Below are 20058 nucleotides of genomic sequence, written 5' to 3' on the forward strand. Positions count from 1 at the left end.
CTATTGTCCGCACAAAATGACCGGACATGGGGAGATGTGTAGCGTCTTCGGGCCGGATACAAGTGAAAGCCGCTCCGCTGTCAACCATAGCTGTCAAAGCCTGATCATTTACTTTCACTGTTATTGTTGGCTCCTGTTCCGGACCTGACACTACCAGCTGACATCCCCCCTTAGGGCACTCCAGAGGAGTTTTTATAGGGCCTATCACACTGGCGAGACAAGTGGCCTGGTCGTCCGCAATTATAGCACGCATTACGTCTCTGTTGTAGGCCCGCCGGGAGATTAGGCCTTCCTGCCCGTCCTTTGTCTCCACGGGCCGTGGCTTCCCAGAGATGGGCCGGTCTGTTTCCCCATTGAGGGGCTGGGCTGAAGGGCACCGCCATGGCTGCCTGCGGAGTTAGGCCATGCGGGGACGTGGGCTGTAGTATGATTTGTTGCAGTGGAGCTTGCACCACGACTGTCTGCTTCTTTTCCTTTTTATTGTCCACGAGCTGCACTTGGTTCAGCCTCCTCACCACTTCCTGGTCCTGCTCCTTTTGAGCCATCTCCTTCTTGCGGAACCAATCAACTTGATGAGCGATGTGATCAGTGTAGACATTAGTCGTCATGCTTCCCAGTCCCACCACTTCAGCCAGTTTGCTCCTCACTTGCACGGGCAGGCCCTTTTGGATCTTATCCCGCAAGATAGATTTATCCATTTGGGTTGTATCTGGATCATTTCCTGTGATGTGTCTCCAAGTCTGATATGCTCTTGCCACGTATGAGCGTGCGTTCTCTCTCAGTCCCAGGGGTTCGAGCACAATATTATCAGGGTTTGCATTGGTCGGGTCAGTGCCTTCAGTGCTCCCCACATCTGGCCTCGGACTGCTGCAAACAGGTCAGAGTCATTTGCTGATGTTGTAGCAAAGCGATGTAACCCTGTTTTTCCCAAAATGTCTTTCATGGTATGGACTCCCACCACGTTAGCCAGAAGCCTCTTAATGTCTCCTACCGCGAATTGGGTTCCCACCATGCACTCCTCCAATTTGGATATCCAAGGTTGTGCTCCGTCTTGAATGGTGGGCAGCTTCTCAAGGATGGCTGACATGTCGGAATTCTGCCATGGTTTGTATTCCAGCTGTTGTCCTCTCACCAAAACTGGTAGGATTGTAGTTGCCCGCCTTGATCTTTGCCCCTGGCTCAAAAGGGACGCTGATATTTTGGACGCTTCTTTCTTCAGCTTGCGTTCAGCGACCTTGTTAGATAAATTGTATATATATATGTTATCATGCGTTCCCTAATGAGTACTTATTAATAAAGTTATTGCGCAGAATGCTTGCTGTTTCTTCTTGCAGACATCACCCAGTCCACAACAAGTCAAACGATGCTGTCTGGAGCTTCCTGACCTTCTACACATCTGGGAATCCAAGAAAGTTGTTGATGTCTGCACATGTCCTTTTGTCTATGCACTCTTTTCACATGACTACTTTGTTTCCCATAACATTTTATCCTTGCACACTTCGTTTCTCATGGGATCCTGTCTGCGACTTCTAGTTTCACATAGAATCTCGTTTCTTCTCTCATGAGACAAAGCCCACGCTTTCCCCCCCCACCTATCAGGGGCTAGTCTCACATTGTAGGTAGGGCATTCCTGAATAAAAAGAGAGGAGTGTAAACAAGACCGTTAGTGTAGTTGGATTGATGTAAGTCTGAATGCACTCCTCGCGAGAAAAGACTCAACATTCTGCCTCACTGGTTTTGTCTGCTGATCCTTTTGCTGATTCTGAACCTAACAGATTTTTGGGGGCTCGTCCGGGATCTCAAAAGACCTATTTCGGGGTTCCGGACGACTTTTCGACGCAGGACAAGTCCTTGGCCAAGGCATATAGATAGAGAAACCCTTTTCACGGGGCTGTCTCGATCAGTCGGTTGGACGCCGGAGTGGTTGACGAGATCATCCGAGGAGAAGGCCCAGCAGACTGTGAGTACGAATCTTGATTCTGTTGAAAGTAATGAAAGTGCAGTGACAAGAGGTCACTTAAAACCTTGACAATTCTAGACCCTATCAAGTGCAATTAGAAACAGTTAAATTCCGCTGGGATGATGGAGTCCCCTGACTGATGAGTCAGTTAAATTCCATGGGAGAGCGGACCCATCTGTTTTCTAAAGAAGTACAGGTAATTTGGAGCAGTTAAATTCCGCTGAGGTGTCGTGGGGCCTCCTAGTTAACCTTCCTAATGTGTTAGCTTTCTGCTGCCATCTGGGGTGTTTTTTTTTTTTTTTAACTCTTGTTTAGCTGGTTTGGCTTCTTCATCCATGAAAAGATAGGGGTTTTTTTGAGAAAAAGGCAAAAATAAGTTTTTCTTACACAATAGGAAGGTTAAAGAGTTTAGATTTTGTAAAGATCCACGGGAGGGCGGACTCCCCTGCTTGCCTGTGAGACGATAAGGATGCGCATTGTGTGTGTGTGTGTGTGTGTGTGTGTATGGTTTGACTGAGAGTGATCTCATTTGAGCCCTCCTTTATGTAAACAGTGGTTTTGTGTAAAAGCAGAGGAAAGGAGACTTACCACTCATTGAATATTTTACCACTGTCCGGTGAATAAAGTTGGCTTTAGGACACTGTAGGTGCCATTCGAATTGCCAACTCCGAAATTTAGAGAAATAAACCATGGGAAAATCAAATAGCAAACAAAAGCCGCTACCCCGACATGAATTGAAATGCAAGGGGTCGGCACCGACAATATAAAATATCTTGACAAATGCATATTTTGAACAGAGGGGATTGCATTATGTGACGTGGCGAGGCTCTCCGCACTTCAGTTACTCCCCCCACCCTTGTTATCAGCTGGGAAGATTGTCATGTCTATGTTGTGGGCCCGTGTGTTTGTTTCTGTGTATGTTTGTCTTTTTGTATCAGTTCGTTATAAAGGTTGGAATTGCGTTAAATTGGTGCACGAAAGCGGTGTGCTAGACAATGGTTTATCAGATTTGCATTGTTAAATGTAAAAATTAGAAATGATAGAATAAACTGAGGGTTGTGGTCAGAAACTCGTCCAACGAGGAGAGTGCCCAGCCCTCATAAAAATGTGAGAGTAAGAGAGAACATACATTGTAGAATTGGATAAAATTAAATTATGATTGCAGATTTTAAATTTAGGAGGAATTATTGATTGGTTATGACATAAGACTATACAAGGACACATGTAAGGACAAGTCAAGGATTTGAATCACTTGGAGTTAAAAATAACATTGCAAGGGGGGCACTTTTTATCAACAGAACACCAAGTAAAGTATTAAGTAGTGGGCATTCGTGATTGGGATTGAATTAAGGATAAAATTAGGTCAATGATTAGAAATCAATGGTGCTCTACACAATAAGGCTTAAATTTTAATGGGGAAATATTTGGAGTACTGTGTTGGTCTACATAGGTCATGGGCCTAGTTTATTTGGTTTTGATTGTGGTTTGGGTTTATTTTGTTTATTGTTATTCTCTTATCCCCTGCATTGCAAATGTCTTCTTGATGAAGATAGGTTAACAGCCAGATCAGGCTGGGACTTTAGTCAGGAGATAATTTGTCGATTGATGGGGGTTAGTAATTGTCCAAATTCTAGTCACATGTTTTGAGGGACCACAGCAACAACATTATATTTAATTTCCAGGCCATTATTTGGTATGATATGACAGTGTCTAGCTAAATAGACTGTTCTATCAACAAAATGTGAGAGTGAAGGAGGGTTGATTTGTAATCTGACATTTGGGTCCCATTTTGAAGAGTCTCTGCAGGAGCATAGATTGTTTTTGTTTGTTTATTTTTAAAGATATATTTAACAGTTTATCTCGGTGCAGTAAGGATATAGCAATTTTGCAGGACTTAAAATTAAAAATTAAAAAGCAAAATTACATTCTCATTTTCCCAGATGAGAGGAAAATCTAAAGATAAGGAAGACAAAGAAAAGATAAGAAAGAACTTGCTGTTGCACAGACAGGAAGATGATGACACAGTGTCAGCACGAGCTCGCTTAAAAACCGCAGCTGAGAATGTGATGAATGGAGATGAGAAAAATGATCAAATTACAAAGACAGATGTTTGCAAAGCGAACCATCCTTTCCGTCTTTGTACCCCAAATTAAACAACTCATTGCTTCCTATAATTTGAGAGGTGATGAAGTACAACAGGTTTTCATGGCATCCTTAACCAAACATTGGGCAAGCGTTAAAGACACCTGGAGTCCTTTTGATCTCCAGGGCCGTCCATTGGAATATAACGAGGTGCCATTACAAATACAAATTGACCAACTATTGCAGGATAGAAATAATATTTCAACGTAGAGCAAATTACACAGACATTGGCCGGACTAAACAAAAACAAGATAAGTTGTTTGAAGACTTTAGACACAGACCAGAAAGAGTGTTCAACTGATGTCTATGATCAACAACTCAAAAATGCTCTACATGCAAATTTGCGACCAGTATTATGTCGACAACGAATAAATTCGACAATTTTTTTCCCTATAAAATGGTGCCGTTTGGGTTTGAAGTACATAGTCGCTTCAAAGGAGGAAAAGCATGATTTAAGATACGCGATTGATCAATGAGAAGGCCCTTGTGCCAGGGGTGTCAAACTCATTTGTTCGCGGGCCGAGGTTTAGTCATGGCTTCTTTTGGAGGGCCGGTATGACTGTCATACCCGAGTAGATGTGTGAGCGCCTCATATTGTGGGGGCTGCGGAACAAGCTGACGAGTACCTCGCTTTCAAATCAGACAAGTAAAAACTGGTCTGATATTTGAAATTTAACATATTACTAAAAGTGAAGATAATTTGCGATTCGAGTGATGGCACATGTATATGAAGCACAATTTGACACCTGTGCCTTATACAAAGGTAAAGTTGGATTGGAATTTGATGAAACGGATATGGATATCCACATATTCCATTAGAGTTTACATTGCTTGCAATGCAATTGCGAATTAGTTAACACCTGTGTGGTTGATTGAGTGAGTGAGTGAGTGAGTGAGTGAGTGAGTGAGTGAGTGAGTGAGTGAGTGAGTGAGTGAGTGAGTGAGTGAGTGAGTGAGTGAGTGAGTGAGTGAGTGAGTGAGTGAGTGAGTGAGTGAGTGAGTGAGTGAGTGAGTGAGTGACTTTTCTGTCGCCTGCACGTCATCTTTCCTGCATGGCTATGTTGCTGTCTCAGCTGCATCTGACCGTTGAAAGATGCACGACACTCATTCCTGCCACTCTCATTCCCCTTCCTGACGACGGCGAATTCCATGATTGTGTCGATGCTGCCCAACAAATTGCAAAGGCTCGGCCTGATTTGGAAGATACGCCTCTGCCAGATGGTCATGTGTTTTTTGTTGATGGGTCTTCTAAGAAAAATGAATCTGGTGTGACCCTTACTGGGTATGCCATTGTTACTGCCGACGTGGTTTTGGAGGCTGCTAAACAGCCATCCAATATGTCTGCACAGGCCGCTGAGCTCATTGCTTTGACTGGGGCCTGCAAATTGTTTGCAAACAAATCCGTCACTATCTGGGCTGATAGTCATGTATGCTTTTGCTACAGTGCACGTTTTTGCTCAGCAGTGGAGCAACCGTGGCATGATAACTTCTGCAGGGAAGCCCGTCGCCCATTCCACATTACTGACTCAATTTTTGGACGCTGTCCAGCTACCTTTAAAGGTAGCGGTTTGCAAGTGTGCTGCTCACACTGCGTGCTCTGATCCTGTTCCTCTCGGTAATGCTTTTGCTGACAAATCCGCGAAGGCCGCTGCAGAAGGCCTGCTCCGTGTCCTCTCGTCTCTCACAGCTCATGATTCGATGTCACACATCTCCCCTGATGTGTTGCTTGACATGCAGTCTCAGAGCCCCTCCCAGGAACGTCTCTCTTGGGAAAAACGGGGTGCAACTAAAAACACTGTTGGTCTTTTTGTGTGACCTTTGGGCAAACCTGTCTTGCCTCATAACTTGTTCAAATGGGCTGCTATTTCGAGTCATGGGGTCACCCATGTCTCGACGGGGGGTATGGTGAAACAAGTTGAGGCTATTTATACAACATACGGCTTTGCAGCTTTTTCAAAACAATTTTGCAGAGCGTGTTTGATCTGTGCTAAACATAACCCACAAGGCAATTTAAGACCTCAGAGAGGGAAATTCCCGACTCCATTGTTTCCGTTTCAGACAATACATATGGATTATATCCAATTACATAAATGTGAAGGGAAAGAATATTGTTTGGTCATAAAGTCAAAGTCAAAGTCAAAGTCAGCTTTATTGTCAATTTCTCCACATGCCAAAGACACACAAAGAAACCGAAATTTCGTTCCCCCCTATCCCACGGTGACAAGACATGGCTCACAACAGACAAACAAGTAAACAAGTATAACAAAAGCGTGCTGAATAAATAATGAATAAATAACACAACAATAAATAAATAAATAAATAAATAAATAAATAAATAAATAAATAAATAAATAAATAAATAAATAAATAAATAAATAAATAGGAGGAGCAGAAAAAAAAGGAGCAAGTGCGCGTACAGCAGACATTCCCGAAAATAGCGCAACAGTGCCGCACGCTACGCAGAAGGGGGTAGCGAGTTCAGGGCCCTAACAGCCTGGAGAAAGAAGCTGTTGGCGAGTCTGGTGGTGCGGGAGCGCAGGCTCCTGTACCTCTTCCCAGAGGGCAGAAGGTCAAACAAAGAGTGAGCCGGGTGACTCACATCTCTGGCAATCGAGGTTGCCTTGTGGGCGACATGGGAGGTGTAAATGTCCTTCAGGGAGGGTAGCGAAGCACCAATAATCTTACCAGCCGTATTCACTATGCGCTGCAGGGCCTTCAAGTTCTGTTCAGTGCAGTTACCACCCCAGACAGCGATGCAACTGGTGAGGACGCTCTCAATGGTGCCACGGTAAAATGTAGACAGGACTGCCTGAGGAGCACATGCACGCCTGAGCTTCCGCAGGAAGTACAAGCGGCGCTGAGCTTTCTTTGCCAGTGACGAGGTGTTTTCGGACCAGGAGAGGTCCTCACTGATGTGCACCCCCAGGAACTTGGTGCAGCTCACCCTCTCCACCACAGCACTGTCGATGATCAGCGGCAGGTGTGTTGTGTGACCCTTCCGGAAGTCAACAATCATTTCCTTGGTCTTATTGACGTTCAGCAGGAGGTTGTTGTCTCTGCACCACGTGGTCAGAAGGTCAACTTCCGACCTGTACCGAGTCTCGTCGCCCTTCGTGATGAGACCCACCAGAGTCGTGTCGTCAGCAAACTTCACGATGCGGTTGTCGCTGTAGGTCGCAGTGCAGTCATGCGTCAGCAGGGTGAAGAGCAATGGACTGAGCACGCAGCCCTGGGGGGCTCCCGTGCTCAGCGTGATGCTGGCGGAGATTTTGTCGCCAACACGCACCACCTGAGGCCTCTGACAGAGGAAGTCCAGTATCCAGTTGCAGAGGGAGGTACTGAGGCCCAGCTCGTCGAGTTTGCAGATGAGTCGCTGCGGCACAATGGTGTTGAAGGCAGAGCTGAAGTCCACAAACAGCAACCTCACATATGAGTCCTTTCTCTCCAGGTGGGTGAGGGCCGAGTGGAGGGCAGAGCAGATGGCATCCTCAGAGGACCGCTTGGCACGGTACGCAAACTGGAAAGGGTCAATGGTGGGGGGGAGAACGGACTTGATGTGCTCCATGACCAGCCGCTCAAAGCACTTCATGATGATGGGCGTCAGTGCCACAGGGCGGTAGTCATTGAAGCAGGACGGTGCAGGTTTCTTTGGCACAGGAACGATGGTGGCAGCCTTGAAACACGAGGGGACGATGGCCTGCTGCAGGGAAACGTTAAAGATGTCCGTGAAGACACCCGACAGCTCCCCAGCACAGTCCTTCAGCGCTCGACCCGGGATGTTGTCAGGGCCTGCCGCCTTACGGGTGTCAATAGCGGCAAGTGCCCTCCTCACACCGTCGGCAGAGAGGCGCAGGGGCTGCTCGTGTGGGGGGGGAGTGGACTTCAGTGGGCAAGTGCTGTTCTGGGCGTCGAAGCGAGCAAAGAAGCGGTTCAGATCGTTCAGCAGACGGACGTCGCCCTCACAGCTCCTCGGCGCGGGCTTGTAGTCCGTGATGGTCTGAATGCCCCGCCAAAGGCTACGTGCGTCCTTGCTGTCCTTGAAGTGGGTGGAGACCTTGCACGAGAACGCCTTCTTCGCTTCTTTGATGCCACGGGACAGGTCGGCCCTCGCTGTCCTCAAGCCAGCCTCATCCCCCGCTCTGAAAGCCTTGTCCCTGGCCCTCAACAGTCTGAGGACAGCCCCCGTCAGCCACGGCTTCCAGTTCGCGCGAGTGACGACGGATTTTGAGCAAGTCACATCATCGATGCACTTTGTGATGTAAGAGGTAACAGAGTCAGTATACTCCTCTATGTCCGTCCAATCGTTGTAGGTGGCTGCCTGCTTAAATAAGTCCCAGTCAGTGGTGTCGAAGCAGTCACGAAGTGCATCGGAGGCACCCTCAGGCCACACTCGAACCTGCCTCCGAACCGGCCTGGATGCCTTTACCAATTGTCTGTATGCGGGCAAAAGCAAAACGGTGAGATGGTCAGAAAGCCCCAGATGGGGGAGTGGGGTGGCTTTGAAAGCTCCCTTTTGCGCCGAGTAGACTAGGTCCAGGAAGCTGTCTCCACGTGTCGGAAAGGGAACATGCTGGTGAAGCCTCGGGAAAACAGACTTCAGGTTGGCATGATTGAAGTCTCCAGCGAAGATGGTGAAACCGTCAGGGTGCGCTGTTTGCTGTTCACTGACAGCCTGGTACAGTTCACCAAGCGCCGCGATCCTGTCTCCTTCGATGTTGGAAGGCGGGATGTATACCGCGACTAGCAGAATCGCGGTAAATTCCCTCGGCAGATAAAAAGGACGGCACTTAATGATCACAAACTCCACAAGCGGCGAGCAGTGCTTACATACCACCACAGAGTCCCGGCACCATTCTTCTCGGATGTAGACGCATATTCCACCTCCACGCGACTTTCCCCCTCGTACAATGGCACGGTCCGCCCGATAGCACGCTAGCCGCTCCAGATGCACTGCAGAGTCCGGAATGTTGTCACTCAACCAGGTCTCGGTGAACACGAGCACACAGCAGTTCCGCACCGTCCGGTTCGTAGACCTCAGCAGGCGAACGTAATCCATTTTGTTGTCCAGCGATCGAACATTCGCCAGAAGAATGGAGGGCACTGCCGGTCGCGCTGGGTTGGCCGCCAGCCTGGCCCGGACGCCTCCGCGCTTGCCCCTCTTTTGCCTCCTCGCACACCGTTTCCGACGGCTCCCAACCGGGGGAGGAATAGCGGGTGAGGTCGGCGACGTTTCAGGACGTAGCAGTCCGAGCGCCTTTAATGTCGACGCTTCAAAGTCCAGAACGCCGCAAAACCCACTTCTGCCGATGTCAAGCAGAACCTGCCTGCTGTACTTGTAGCACGGACGAGACGAACACACAAGACTGTCGGACGAACACTCATAAGATGAACAAATCACCGTACTGAATAGACAGAGAGTGGCCGCTGCGTGTGCACGCGCCGCCATCTTGCAGTCATAGACGCATTTTCTAAATGGGTAGAAACATTTCCTACCAAACATGCTGATCCACTCACGGTGGCAAAGGCCTTATGCAAAGACATCATTCCAAGATACGGTATTCCAGAAAAAATTTACAGCGACAATGGTCCACATTTTGTAAATCAGTTCCACATAAATCTAAAGAACCATTGTTCCTATCGTTCACAATCAGTTGTTGAGAGATCTAACGCGACTATAAAAAACAGATTAAAGAAATGTATGGAAGAAACCAAACGACCATGGACTCAGTGCTTAGACCTGGTCAAAATGTACATAAATATTACAAGTACAACAGGGCTAACTCCCTATGAAACTATGTTTGGAAGACCTTACAGGCTTCCTTAGTTCAACACCACATGGGAGATACCCGTGGAAGCCACGTTAGCTGATTACATGAGAAAAATGTTAGAACGTCAAAAGAATCTAACCAATAACACTGATGGTGAACCCATTTCTCCGCAGGAAGACCCCAAAGTGGTACCGGGAGACTGGGTTTTGATCAAGAGTATCAAGAGGAAGAATTGGCATTCACCCAAGTGGGAAGGTCCCTTTTTGGAACTACTCACGACACCTAATGCTTTGAAAATAGCCGAACGCAACACGTGGATTCATTTATCTCATTGTAAAAAGGTGATCTCTGCAGACCCAACCTAAAGTACGGAAGGTGAGCAAAGTCTGGTAATAGTGCCTGATCCTGGTGCCAAGATCCAGGGTTGACACGAAAGCTAGCAGAAGCCAATTTCCAAGACACCAACCCGAAGCTCAGGGTGTTGACTCTGAGGAGATCCAAAAACATGAGCATTAGAGAGTCATTTGGTGAGTGCTTTAATCAGGCTGTGGCCTGCGCTAAGTCTGCCATGTGTTTTTGGTTGCTTTTGCTGGTTTGTGTTACCATTGTGTTTTTTTCGGGGGTTATTTTATTTGGAGGGATAGAGTACCATGAGCCTCGAACATTCTTCTCTCAGGCAGCTACCAACGCTAATTGTAATCGATATGGCTCATGGGGAGAAATTGCTAGACATAAGCGCGACACTAAATCCCCTTTTGATCATGTTGTTTGTGTTCCAGGAGCCGTCCGTGTTCCAACCTGTGTACCATGGCTTTTGTCTTGGGCTTATAATAACTCATTAATGTTTACTGTGGCTCCTAATACATCTTCTTCTATTATTTTACCTATGAAAAGTTTGAAAGGGTTTCGTAATGGTCGCCCCACTACTGGAGATAAATGGCTCGGGTATTGGTGGTATTTAACTGGCCACCCGGTTAGCACCGGCTGGGGCACCCTTGTCACCACACAAATGCGGGAGTATTGACCCTCTGGTTCCAGTGAAGAGGCTGTGTTCTTTGCTAAACGAGTGACTTTGAAAAATCAGGGCACAAGCCTCCTTTTGACTCTTACGCTCCCTGATGGTAAAATTCGTCCTCCAAATGCCACCTTGTTTAACACTTCTTGTTGGGGTTTTCAACTGTGGGCTTGGTCCTCTGGAATCAATCCTCGCTTTCCTATTGATATTTGCCTTAATAAAACAATGTCGGTCGCAGACCGTCCCGTTACAAATAATTACACCCTGTCAGCAGGAGCAAAAATCACAGGTATGCTCCTCACTGATGTAGACAGCTATTTTGTAGCCTCCACAGGAATAAGCGGTCAAACCAACAACTGACTTCTTATGGCTGAGCAGGCCGCGAAGATGGCTAACACCAGTTGCATTGCATGCATGGGTCCAAGACCTCTTTTTGAAAATCATACCTGCAAATATAGTTCCTAAGTGTGCTGTTGTTTTAATGTTAAACTCATCCATTTCACCCACTCATGATTGTTTTAAATGGGATAAGGTTTACCCTGTTGCCTCTATGACAAAATATAACCCCCTTTTTTTCGTCCGATATAGCTAAGGGTAATTTTACATGTGTTAGATTACCTGGTACCGGTGAGAAGCTCGGCGCCCTACCTCCTCTATGGTGTGGGTCCATGGCCAATGTCACTGCCCCTTTTTTGCCCATTGCTCGTAGTGACATTTGGTTTTGGTGTTATGATAGGTTGCCTTTAAACAGCTCCGGAATTTGCGCTTTGGTAACCCTATTGCTACCTGTTCATTTGATACCAATGTCCTCTTATGATCTAACATCTTTTGCTAAGTCCGTAGTGCCCGTATTCTGGCCGAGAACGAAACGAAACGCCGAATGGCGGGGCGCAGCTAATCCAATTTACATAGACGCCATTGGTGTTCCTAGAGGGCGGTGTCTACGCCATGTTCGGTGAGCAATGTTGCACGTTTATTCCAAATAATACTGCAGCTGGCGGAAGCCTGTCCCAGGCCCTTGAGGGCCTGCGGACCTTGAACGGGAAGATGAAGGAACACGGTGGGGTGAACACAGAGGTTTGGACCGACTGGTTGAACGTGTTCGGAAAGTACCGCACCCTGGTTTCCTCTGCCCTGGTCTCCATTGCCGTCTACTCTGCCATTTTGACCTTGTTTGGATGTTGTTGCATTCCTTGTCTCCGATCCCTAATTAACAGGCTAATTACAACTGCTATCTCTCCACCAGCTGAGACTTTCCCGTTGCTCCAAAGGGATGACCTTTCGATCGACGCGGGTTCCTTCTCTAGTGACGACCCGGTCGGTGACTCTATTGTGGTAAACCTGTCCGGTTTGTTTCTTGACCCTAGCTTTGCCGATTATGACTCAGTTTCCTCCTGAGTGTAAGTTAGTTCTTGCGAAATGTGATCCCTTGGCTGAAAATCTTTTTGAAGTGGCCATATGGGTGATGAGTTGTTCTCCGGGAACTTATGATAAAACAGGGGGGAATTGTTAGATAAATTGTATATATATGTTATCATGCGTTCCCTAATGAGTACTTATTAATAAAGTTATTGCGCAGAATGCTTGCTGTTTCTTCTTGCAGACATCACCCAGTCCACAACAAGTCAAACGATGCTGTCTGGAGCTTCCTGACCTTCTACACATCTGGGAATCCAAGAAAGTTGTTGATGTCTGCACATGTCATTTTGTCTATGCACTCTTTTCACATGACTACTTTGTTTCCCATAACATTTTATCCTTGCACACTTTTCGTTTCTCATGGGATCCTGTCTGCGACTTCTAGTTTCACATAGAATGTCGTTTCTTCTCTCATGAGACAAAGCCCATGCTTTCCCCCCACCTATCAGGGGCTAGTCTCACATTGTAGGTAGGGCATTCCTGAATAAAAAGAGAGGAGTGTAAACAAGACCTTTAGTGTAGTTGGATTGATGTAAGTCTGAATGCACTCCTCGCGAGAAAAGACTCAACATTCTGCCTCACTGGTTTTGTCTGCTGATCCTTTTGCTGATTCTGAACCTAACAGACCTCCAACCTTTGCAATTGTTCCTCCAGCTCCTCTTGCTCCTTTGGTTCCACACTCCAGTCCAATTCCTCCAGGCATTGCTTTTTCCTGTTCTTAATGCTCATTAAGGCGGTTCTTCTCCAATCCTCCATGGCCGTGGGGGTGGAGCATGAGGTAGGCGTAGGATCCTTGTCTCCCCCGTCATCATCACTACTGTCGCTTCCACTGTTGGTACTACTAAAATATGTTCTTGTTCTAATCTTTTTTCCCGGAGTGCATCCTTTTTCCTCCGCTTTTTTCAAAATGCTTTTGATTGTGGGGTCATAGCCCCCCGCTGCTCCTTCAGCATCACTCTGGCTGTCATACTGCAGCTCCTTTCTGGTGTAGTCAAAAGTGTCATGCTTCGCAAATCGTGTTCTATTTCTTTTGCGCGTAGGGCTAGGGTGCATGATGATGGTGGTCTTTGCTCTTCCTGTTTCGACAATGTCCTTATCCTCTGTCTCCAGCTGATAACTTCCTTCCTGGTTGATTATCGGAAGTTGTGTATAGACATTTCCACGGTCTTCACTCACATCATACGGTGGGGGATTCTTAACAGGGGACACATGTGAAAAAGGCATGTTTGCTTTTTCCATTAGTGTCTTAGCTTCTTCCATATTTTTCTGCACTTCAACTTTAATTTTCTCTTTTCTCTGTTGGAACTCTCGGTTCAATTTGAGTCCCTCTTCGTCAAATATTTTTAACAATCCCAATTCCCATTCTCTTTTGTCCTTCCTCTTTTCTCCTCTTTTTCTTTCTTTTTTTATGTCCTGCCTTGTATGCTGATACTAGTACACATATAGTCTCAACTACTTCCCTGTTAAAAGTCCCTTCCACCGGCCAAGGCCTCTCGATGTCAGGCCATCTCTTATTCCATCTTTTGGATATTTCTTTAACCCCCTTAATAAGCGGGTAGTTTCTCAGCACTACCTCGATGGGGGTAGTCACCATTGGATTAGCATAGTTCCTTTCTCCCATTTTTTTTTTTTTTTTTGATTTGGTTTGATTGCAGGTAACAATATCAACTAAACAATAGACATACGATTTTGCCAACCTCAGATGGACCCCTTAAGACCGGCTGTCTCAATTGATATTTGATCCGGTGTATTCCGTCCGCGCTATTTCTGTACCCGCGCTCAACTTATGTTGGAGATGACACCTTGTTTGAAAAACAATTGTTCACAAGTTTATGATGATCAGTCTGTAGTCAGTCTGCTATGCAATCCCTGTTCTCAGGTTAGAGTGAAATGCAAGAGTTTGTGGACAAAATCACACTGGCCTTAAGAATTTGAATGCTACGCTCCACGAAGCTCTTCTCCAGTCGACTTGGAAGTTCAGTCTGTGTCTCTTTGTCCTCCTGGAGAAACGGATGTATCCGCTGTTAGAGATTTGCTCACTCCAACTTATTTTGCAAGAACCACACAGGAGACAGGCAAGTTCTTTTAGACACCTGCAGGTGGAGAGTTCACTCGCTACAGGAATGAAGTCTAAAAGTCTCCTCCCTGCAAGGGCATATTTATTAGGAGGAACAGAGTGGGGGTGGGAGTGGACAGGTTTGGTGAACCCCCGGCCTCTGATAAGATCAGAGCAGGGGGTGTTTTACACTGTTGTGGGAAACAGAACAACTTTGATTGCTTCCCCTGCAGCTGGTCAATCAAGCAGAGGAAGCAACCACTTCATCTTACTCTGCATTGTGAGGGCAAGACAAGATTGATTTAATCATTATAGTTTACATTCCAACATAATCCTACGATAAAGATAACCTGGAAAACCCTAACATCCGCCGTCTCAGGTTTTTTATGTAAACAGAAAATCAGAAGTATTGAGGAGAGCCCCAGAGAGCAATATCAATAATTGGTTTTTAATTTTATCATTCTGTCTTTAATTTAAATTAACAAGTTGGGCTTTTCTTCAACTCCAATTTCTCATTGCTCCCAGAGGGTCTAGGGGGCGCCAGCTGACCCTAGTAGGGTCCCTCATTATTTATGAGGGACCACACTCTTTCTTGAGATGCATACATGCACATCTATATTAGTGTCGTATTAGGTAGCATTCCCGTGCTTCTTGTTTCTTGTTAGACAGCTGTGGCACATTAATTCTCCTGGGTTGCAGTTACCTCAGGACCTCCACTGTTGGTCATGCATTCTTTTGCTCATTCAGCATGCCGTCCTCCATCATCCTGTCGCATGTTCTCGCTACCAGCAAGGTAGCCCCCAAAATGGGCACAACTCCCTGCGCCCCGCCCCCACGCCACCCACACGGGGAGTGCCTAGCCTTAAAAGACGGTGGGCAGGTACAGGTTGGCCACTCCCTGTCCCGCCCCCGAAGCCAGATTCCCCTCCCCGAGCGGGTACCGCAGGCGGGCACGCGCCCCAAAGCACCGAGAAGCTCACTATCCTTTTAGCTTTTTGCTGCCTCTCCAAGCACGCTCACCCACACACATTCAAGAGCAAACACACACACTTACTCACGACCGCGCACACGCGCACACACACATGCTCACGAACACACACCCATGGGTACACTCACACACACACACACACACACATAGGGATCCCACACGTCTCTGCACCTGCAGACACTCACAAACAAAGAAGACAGAGCAGGATTCGAATCCATTCCACGTTTTGCTGCTTGCCAACTGCGGCTATGCAGTTTGGTGTTTAACAGTGCAGATATGCACTGACAAATACGCACGTCTTACTTAAATTTCGTTTCGTTTCTGAAGTGAATTTTGAACTTTATGCGTATCTGTATGTTGCACTAGATGATCCACTAGTAGTAGTAAGACTATCAAACTATATTTGCTGTACAGAGAAGCTTTAGTTTCAGTAATGTATAAGTACTTAGTAGAAGATAGAAGGGCCAGTTGTCCGTGACCAGGGAGAATTCAGTTTCAGCAATGTGTGCAATCCTATAATAAGGTAAAGTGGCTGTTGTCGTCCATCACCAACAGCGCTGGTCAAGATCTCCTTTTTAGGACTGAAGTAAACTAGTAGATTGAAAACTACAGCTGTTACCCAAAGCCGTGACATCAGCTTCTTGTCAGGTATAAAAGCTACGGGCCTGACAAGAGGGGGGGTTCGTTGGTTCCAGCGGGGGTTGGTTCCAGGGCTCGCTCTAGCGCGGGTTCGCTCGCTCTCGCTCGCTCCCCCTTTTGGGGGGGGAGGGCTTTTTTACATCGATGCCTTGGGCCACTCAACTTTTTGGAAAGACTTCACTCTGACATCGGTTGAATAAAATCTTTTCCCAATCAGCCGTGGGTCCCTGAAGTGCTCATTCGTCGGGAAACAGCCACCGATCACCGAGTGTTTTTTGAAGACCAGCGAAGCAGCAAAAACCATATACCACATTTTTGGCGTCACGAACAGGATTCGTGTTCTCCAGGGGACCGTCCCGTCCGCTCTCTCCGCGAGCATCCAGCGGCCAGCCGACGACCTGTATTGAGGTGAGTTGCTTGCACTCAAAGTCGCCGCAGCATGCTCGCTCTTGGAAAGGGGGGGAGGGAGCGTTGTCCCCCACACGGAGGGCAGTTAAACGGATCTGATGGGGCCACGGCGGGCTCCAGGGAATGTTGTCTCTCCTAGTCAAAAGTCGTCATAATGCGACTTTTGAAGGGGGAGTGGCCCCAAATAGAGACAGCGACAGAAAAGTAAAATAAAAACAGGAAAAAATAAATACAAAACAATAAATAAAAAGGGAACATTAACAAAACGTTTTGGGGATTGCACGAGTGAATGGCATGTCTTGTGAGAATGATAAACGAAAAGAAATAAACGCCCCAGGGAGGGCGAATGTGAAACAGGACAGGTTGTCGAGAACAACGCTGGTCGGCTGTCACGAGAAGTAAATAGTAGGAAGTCCCATAAAACGTGGACGTGGAAATTAGTCATTTCAATGGTCCCGCGGAGGATCGAAATTTTAGCTGTGTGATTGTGGCGGAAACACAGGTACGATTGAGCTATGCTGCGACAAGATACGGGTGAATCCACACGGGCCAGGGGCTATAGCCGAGATGTCCGGTGGGAGCCTAGTCTCTGCGAAAGTCCAGCGCAAAAGGGAGGTTGCGTTGACCGCGTTTGGCTAATAGGAACGAGCGCAACCTTGGCATCCGTACCGTGAGAGTGGATGGAGAAATATCCGGCCAGGTCACGGACCTGTGGGCCGAAGAGAATGATGCGCGCAAAGCCACGTCGTTTGGGCACTGATCGAATTAGAGGTGTATGTGAGTTATAAGGCTTGTCAATTTAAATGCTGGTGTAAAAGGCCCCCAGGTAAAACGAAGGACTGGCGGTTTTTGAATATTGATTAAGCTGATACGATCTGCTTGCGGTTCGATTCCTCTATGGGGACGTATTATAATAGCATGCACGTCTGTCAAAGTTTGATAAATTTGAGCCTGTACAGACCGCGTTTGGGAAATAGGTGCTGGACGGCATTGTGTGTGTAGCGCTCGGAAGTCCGTGCGGGGGGAAGATGAGAGCCGTGCGAGGTACCAGGTGGAGCCGGACGGTCACCGGCGCCGCTTGCCGTGCGCGCCGGCCGCCGGAAGTCGAATGCGGCCCCGCGATCTCATCCGCGGTGCTTGTAAAGTGCCAAACCGCTGGGCCGGGGCTATTTTCGGCCACTTGGCGCATGCGCACGGCCTTTCGGCGGTGCCGGGCGGCGTGTGCACCGGCCGCTGGAAGTTGAATGCGGCCCCGCGATCTCATCCACGGTGCTTGTAAAGCGCCGAACCGCTAGGCCGGGGCTATTTTCGGCCACTTGGCTCATGCGCACGGCCTTTCGGCGGTGCCGGGCGGCGTGCGCAAGTGCACCGGCCGCTGGAAGTCGAATGAGGCTCCGCGATCTCATCCGCGGTGCTTACAAACAGCCGATCCGCTCGTCTTGGAGCTATTTCCGGCTACCCGGCGCGCGCTCACGGCCTCCCGGTGGTCCCGGTCGCCTCCGCGAACAGTTAAAAAAATGTCAAGTGAGCCTTCCTTAAGAGAGTTACAGTTACTCCCGCCGTTCGGCCGCTTAAAGTGCCACGGGAGGCGTAGCAACGCGAGAGTGTGCGCTAAGTGCGAGAGGTGGTGTTTTTACTCGCCGCGTCCGCCAGAGCGAGGCAATTCCCCGCCACGGCGGAACCGGCAGCTTCCGAGCGTCTCCCCAAGCGCTCGGAAGTCCGTGCGGGGTGAAGATGAGAGCCGTGCAAGGTACCAGGTGGAGCCGGACGGTCACCGGCGCCGCTCGCCGTGCGCGCCGGCCGCCGGAAGTCGAATGCGGCCCCGCAATCTCATCCGCGGTGCTTGTAAAGTGCCGAACCGCTGGGCCGGGGGTGTTTTCGGCCACTTGGCGCATTCGCACGGCCTTTGTGCCGGGCGGCGTGTGCGAGTGCACCGGCCGCTGGAAGTCGAATGCGGCCCCGCGATCTCATCCGCGGTGCTTGTAAAGTGCCGAACCGCTGGGCCGGGGCTATTTTCGGCCACTTGGCGCATGCGCACGGCCTTTCGGCGGTGCCGGGTGGCGTGCGCGAGTGCACCGGCCGCTGGAAGTCGAATGCGGCCCTGCGATCTCATCCGCGGTGCTTGTAAAGTGCCGAACCGCTGGGCCGGGGCCATTTTCGGCCACTTGGCGCATGCGCACCGCCTTTCGCCATGTTTGAGCGTGCCAAACAAAGAATTTGACTTCGGTACATCACAGCCTCTGTTCAACATTTAGGTGACTAACAACACTCAGGACGTGTGAAAAATGACAAATATTCTCCCAGGAGGGCAAGGAAAAACTCTAAACTCCAACTAGGGGAAATAAGAAACCTTGAGAAGAGACCACAGATGGGAGGGTCCCTCTTCCAGGATGACCAGGCTGCAATGGATGCAGAAAGGACATATAGTACAAATAGTGTAGACCGTTCAAAAAAAGGTGTAGAGAGCAGGATGTTGTTGCACAGCAATGACTCTGAGAATCTAAGAGTGGTGTGAGTTCATCAGAGCAACAGCCTGGGGGAAGAAGCTGTCTCTGTGTCTGCTGGTTTGGGCGTAAAGAGCTCTATAACACCGTCCGGAGGGGAGTAGTTCAAACAGACTGCAACCTGGGTGAGAAGGGTCTGTAGAGATGTTACTTGCACGTTTCCCTGTCCTGGACAGGTACAAGTCTTGGATAGATGGGAGGTTGATTCCAATTATCTTTTCCGCAGTCCTGATTGTCCGTTGCAATCTGTGCTTGTCTCGTTTGGAAGGGGATCCAAACCAGAAAGGTGCAGAGGACAGACTGGATGATGGCAGTGTAGAAGGTCTTCAGCAGCTCCCGCAGCAGGTTGAACTTCTTGAGCTGTCTCAGGAAGTACAGCCGCTGCTGGGCCTTCTTTCGGACAGAGTCTATGTGGCCAGTCCGGGAATCTAATACAAAAGGTGTCATGATTGGAACCTGCAAGGGGGAATCACCATGGATTTCTAGTCCATCACCTGGAGATGGACTAGAAATCCATTGGGGTCTCACCTCGCAGCTCCAGGTCCTGCTGACAATGATCCAAATGTATTACTCGTGGTGTTATATGAGATACTCACCACATTTGTACGGTGTGCATTACACAGTGTGTTGTTGTGGCCGAGTGGTTAAGGCGATGGACTAGAAATCCATTGGGGTCTCCCCTCGCAGGTTCGAATCCTGCTGACAACGATTCAGATCTTGAATTAGCATCTTGCTAGATCCTCGCAATACGCATTTTGACAATGTGAGGCCCACCCCAGTGTATGTTGTTGTGGCTGAGTGGTTAAGGCGATGGACTTGAAATCCATTGGGGCCTCCCCTCGCAGGTTTGGGTTCTGCTGACAATGATTCAAAGTTTGGAATCCTGCTGACGACAATTCAGATTTTGAAATAGAATCTTACTAGATCCTTGCAAGATGCATTTTGACAATGTGAGGACCTCGTCAATGTGTGTTGTTGTGGCCGAGTGGTTAAGGCGATGGAGTTGAAATCCGTTGGGGCCTGCAGACAACAATCCAACCTTTTAATTAGAATCTCATGGTGTATTAGGAGATACTCACCACATGCATTTGAACAGTGTGTATGACATTGTGTGTTGTTGTGGCCGAGTGGCTAAGGGAGACCTGGGCAAAATACGGCC

General features: G+C 48.2%; 1 non-coding gene across 1 annotated transcript; it reads left to right on the forward strand.

Annotated features, from left to right (window-relative positions):
- Nucleotides 1-19525: 19525 nt before the first annotated feature.
- Nucleotides 19526-19607, forward strand: trnas-aga (transfer RNA serine (anticodon AGA)). The gene has a single exon. It is a non-coding gene; the product is annotated as a tRNA-Ser (tRNA).
- The last annotated feature ends 451 nt before the right edge of the window (nt 19608-20058 follow it).

This window comes from Syngnathus scovelli, chromosome 20 (assembly GCF_024217435.2).
Source record: "Syngnathus scovelli strain Florida chromosome 20, RoL_Ssco_1.2, whole genome shotgun sequence".
Classification (NCBI taxonomy): domain Eukaryota; kingdom Metazoa; phylum Chordata; class Actinopteri; order Syngnathiformes; family Syngnathidae; genus Syngnathus; species Syngnathus scovelli.